The sequence below is a fragment of the Callospermophilus lateralis genome, unplaced genomic scaffold (assembly GCF_048772815.1).
Source record: "Callospermophilus lateralis isolate mCalLat2 unplaced genomic scaffold, mCalLat2.hap1 Scaffold_93, whole genome shotgun sequence".
NCBI classification, from domain to species: domain Eukaryota; kingdom Metazoa; phylum Chordata; class Mammalia; order Rodentia; family Sciuridae; genus Callospermophilus; species Callospermophilus lateralis.
The window spans coordinates 2,107,622-2,112,993 of NW_027517451.1; the positions used below are offsets into that span (position 1 = coordinate 2,107,622).

At 35.1% G+C, this 5,372-nt stretch overlaps 1 pseudogene; it reads right to left on the reverse strand.

Annotated features, from left to right (window-relative positions):
- Positions 1 to 1,746: 1,746 nt before the first annotated feature.
- LOC143388462 (serine/threonine-protein phosphatase PP1-gamma catalytic subunit-like) lies at positions 1,747 to 3,751 on the reverse strand (annotated as a pseudogene).
- Between the last annotated feature and the right edge of the window lie 1,621 nt (positions 3,752 to 5,372).

Consider the following 5,372-nt stretch of genomic DNA (forward strand, 5'->3'; position numbering starts at 1 on the left):
TCCTGCCTTAGCCTCCCAAATTGCTGGGATTACATGCATGTACCACCTTAACCAGTTTATATATTTCATTTCTAATTTCATCAAAAAGTGGTAATCACCAAGAATTTTTTAAGCTTCTTTTCCTTTCTATGTATGCATTAATACACATAAGATATATATATATATATATATATATATATATATATATATATATATATATATATATATATATATATATATATAAAGAACTTAAATTGACATCATGCTCTAAATATAATTTTATAATCTAATTATTTTAGGAAAAAATGCAAACACAAAAGAAAGTAGAATGAATAGTAAATTAATCCCTTTGAAGCTTCACTCAGCTTCAACAATTATTCAAACATACCCCCAAATTAATTTGAAGCAGACACCAAATCATTTCTACCCACAGCTATTTATGTATTTATAGCTAAAATATAAGGGCACTTACTTCTAAAATATATATTGACAATACCATTATCACATCTATAATTTTTATAAAAATGCTTTACGATAAAATAGTCAGTGTTTAAATTCCCCTCAATTGTCTCATGAATGTTTTTATTATTTTATCACAGCTGATTTGTTCAAATTGGGATCAAAATAAAGTTCACACATTGCATATCTTTCTTTTCTCTCTCTCTTTTTTTTTTTTTTTTTTTTTTTTGTACTGAGGATTAAACCCAGGGGCACTCAACCACTGAGCCCCATACCCAGCCCTTTTATGTGTTTTTTCTTTTCTTTTCTTTTCTTTTTTTTAGATATGGTGCCTCACTGAGTTGCTTAGCACCTCTATAAGTTGCTGAGGCTGGCTTTGACCTTGCAATCCTCCTGTCTCAGCCTCCCAAACCAGTGGGATTACATGTGTATGCCACTGCACCTGGAAGACATTGCATTATTGATACATGTCTTAAAATCTATTAAACTATTGCTTCTCCCTCCTTTTTTCCCCCCCTATTGATTTATTGAAGCAAAACTGGGTTGTTTGTCCTATAGGATTTTTCCAGTTTGGATTTTCTGACTGTAACTCCAATACTGTGATCTTTCTGCCCTGTGTTTTCTTACTTAAGAAAACTAGATTGGACATAATTCTAGTTTGATTTTGAGTTTGTTCATTTCAATTGTTGAATGTATTTGCAAAAATCTGGTCACAATATTCTCTTATTATACTTTTAATATTTGTAGAATCTATGTTGATGTCATCTCTTTTATTTTGATATTGGTAATTTGTGTCTTCTCTCTTTTCCTGTTAAGTTTAGCAGTTTATCAATTAATAAATACCAGTTTTTAATTTCATTGATTTTGTCTGTTTTTTGCTGTTCATTTTTTATTTCTTTTATTTCTGCTTCTGATCTTTATTTTTTCCTTTATTTTGCTTTTATCAGGTTTAATTTGCTCTTTTTTCACCCTAGTTTCTTTTTTTTGTGGTTTCCAGAGCAATTTATTCATTAAAATCTATTCAATATGCCATCAACAGTTTTCTGTGTGTACTGTGCTGATAAATAGACACTGAGAAGATTTAACAAGTTCATCATTTAATAAGTCTGAATTCATTTTCACCACATGGTATTGTACACGGTCATCTGTTGAAACAGATTTCTTTTTAACAGATCTTAGTTTTAAAAAGTCATAGATACTGTGAGTTCTGTATAAACTCTTGGATAGCAAGTTAGTTCCTTTGTTTTGACTTATAAGCCTCAACTTCACCACAGAATAAAGAATGTAGGCCAAAGAAAGCATAATCAGTCACTCATATAGAACAGTATTGTTTCTATAATTTGAAGCTTTCTGAATGAACGGGTTCAGGCCTGATCCTACTGCAAAAAGATTACTTAATGAATAGACTATATGGAAATTGTACAAAATGTTATTAACTTTAATCATTAATAGCTTAAACAGCACTATATTACTAATTGCTATTCAAAATCAAAAACCTGTTTTTGAATCCCTGAGGAGGCAGCAGGTGTGCACAACCATGCCACCCTGTTTTTACGGGCGTGTCAATACATTTTCCAACAGAAACTTTGGCTTTAGGAAAGAGTCACAAACATTTAAAAGAATGGCTTTAATCATGATTTTAAGTATATGGTAGGGGAAGTGTGCTTTAATTAAATATACATCATACCAGTGATGCTGGCAAGGTTGAGATAGTTACTCCTACTGTTGATAGCTATAAAAACTAGTTTGTACATGATAAGACAATGAGAGGAAAAAGCAATCCCTTTGAAACAAAATTTTAAAATAAAAAAATGTTCACAGTGGTTTGTATCAACAGTATGCATTTTATGACAATAACATGTACAGATTCAGAGCACCCTAGGGCTCTCTTTATATCCTAAGGAAAATGAGCATTTACATTTTTCATGGGTTGTACTGAATTTAAAAAAGATCAATTGTACACTTACCCTGTAGACGCTCTCTTTATATCGTAAGGAAAATGAGCATTTACATTTTTCATGGGTTGTACTGAATTTAAAAAAGATCAATTGTACACTTACCCCGTAGACAGGATAACTGTCCTGGGGTGTACAGCTTTAACACCATCATTAAAGTTGTTTGCAAAAGGAATATTAAAAAAAAAAAAAACTGAACACCTTTTCTTGGGAGTGGAGTGTCTTTCATTTGCTGTTATAACCAGCAAATGCCATTCATTAACTCAAAAATGGAAGGAGGGGCCCCCACAAACACAGATCTATCTGAGCAGGCTGACCAGTACACATTACAGCTTTAAAAATGAAGGTTATATACTCTATGTTACAAGTCCCAACTAGGCAGTGTCAAAATGACATCTATTTATTTGCTTGCTTTGTGATCCTACCCCTTGGAGTTGTTACAGGTCTTGTGGCATTCGGCTTCTTTTTCTCTGCAGGCTTTAAAATCTGAAAGGAACACATTAGTGTTTCATCCACACTCATCATGGCACTGCATTGTCAAACTCTCCACAATAATTGGGTGCAGAAAACAACTGCCTCTTTGCAAAAAATTCATACCCATCTTCAACCACCTGATGGGGTCTACAAATAAGATCCAAATCATGCTTATGGAGAAATTTTGCAACCACTTCTGCTCCAAATCTGAAGGACACTCCTCTGTCATTTTCACCCCAGCCTAAGACATCTTTATTGGGGTCAGACCACAAAAGATCACAAAGAAGACCTTGATCTGGTACATCAGTTGGTCGCATAATTCGCCTAATCTGCTCCATAGATTGAAGATCTGGTGATAAACCTCCATGACAGCAGAATATTTTCTCATCCAAGATGGCTGCTATCAGTAAACAGTTAAAACAATCTGTGAAAGTTTTCCATAGTTTAATGTTGTATCTTCTTTTACACTCATCATAAAATCCGTAAATTCTATTGACGCTGGCACATTCATGGTTTCCTCTGAGAAGAAAAAAATTCTCAGGATACTTGATTTTGTAGGCCAGTAAGAGGCAGATAGTCTCCAGTGACTGCTTCCCCCTGTCCACATTGTCCCCAAGGAACAGATAGTTGCTTTCTGGCGGGAAACCACCGTATTCAAAAAGTTGAAGCAGATCACAGTACTGCCCATGGATATCACCACATATCTTGAGTGGTGCTTCAAGTTCTCGTAGGATAGGCTGACTGAGAAAGATCTCACGAGACTTCAAGCACAGTCCTCTGATTTCATTCTCCTGTAGCTGGACATTGTTACCTGGCTTGGACTCTCTCACTTCCAGCAGCTGTTGGATGATGCTATCGATGTTGAGTTTATCTATATCCGCCATCGCCTTTCCGCCGACGACCCTCCCGCAGCGGCGCCGCCTCCGGCTCGCTCCCAGGACTCACACCTCCTTTCCCACGCCACGAGCACAGAGGCGGTGGTGGCGGCGGTGGCAGCAGCTGCGGCGGGTCCCCTCCCAGCCGCCCCGCTCCCTGCTTCCTCCTTCTCTCCCCACTGGAACCACCAGAAGCCCTAGTTTCTTAAGGTAGGAACTTATGTCATCAATATGAGATTGTTCTTCTTTATCACTATAGGCTTTAGTGCAATAAAGAACTCCCATTCCAAGAAATGCTTTTATAAAGCTCAGAAAGTTTTATGTTTGTTTTCACTCTCGTTTGGTGTAAAATAATATTTAATTTCTTTTTCTATTACTGCTTTGATCCATGGATTGTTTATAAATATTTTATTTAGTGCTCAAATATTTGGAGATTTTGCAGACATCTTTCTATCATTGATTTCTGATTTGATTTCTAAGTTCAAGAATATGCTTTATATGACTTGAATCCTGTTACATTTATTGTGACTTTTTTATGGCACAGAATGTTATCTATCAATATATTAAAATAGGGTAGGGGTTGTAGCTCAGTGGCAGAGTGCTTGCCCAGTATACATGAGGCACTGGGTTCAATCATCACCACCACATAAAAATAAATAAATAAAATAAAGGTACTGTGTCCATCTATAACTAAACAAAAATTAAGGTATTGTAATATTCCATGCACACTTGAAAAGAATGTGTATTCTGCTATTATTGAGTAGACATCTCTACACATTAGCAATGTCAACTTGGTTGATAATGTTTGTAAAATCCCTACTCTACCATTACTGATTTTCTGCTACTTTGCTCTTTTTTTTTAAAGATAGAGAGGGGAGAGAGAGAGCGAGAGAGAGGGAGAATTTTAATATTTTATTTTTTAGTTATCGGCGGACACAACATCTCCATTTGTATGTGGCGCTGAGGATGGAACCCGGGCGCACGCATGCCAGGCGAGCGCACCACCACTTGAGCCACATCCCCAGCCCCTACTTTGCTCTTTTAACTATTGAGAGGAAGGTTATTGAAATCTTCTATTACAATTGTGGATTTTATTTTTCTCTTTGTAGTTCTATCAAGTTTTGTTACATGTATTTTGAAGCTATCTTGTTTGGTGAATGTTTTTAGATTATGGTATGCTCGAATTGACTCCTTCATCATTATGAAATGACCTGTAAGGATCTGATAACATTCTTTATTCTGAAATATACTTTGTTAGCGATTAGTATAGGCATTCATTTCTTCTTTTATTGGTGTTAACATGATGTATTTTTTTTACTTTTTAAACTTGTAACCTGTTGATATTTTGTATTTAAAGTATGTTTCTTATAAACAGCATATCATGTTTTCCTTTTTATCCAATCTGATAGGCTCTGCAGTTTAATTGGGTATGTTTATGTTATTTACATTTTTGCTTATATTTTTATACATTTAATTGACAAATTAAAATCACATATATTTATGGCACATATTTTTTTTTTTTGTTTTGGCACTGTTAGGTTTCAAACCCAAACCTCATACGTGCCAAGCAAGCGCACTACCATTGAGTCAAGTCCCCAGTCCCAACATGATGTTTTGAAACAAATATTCA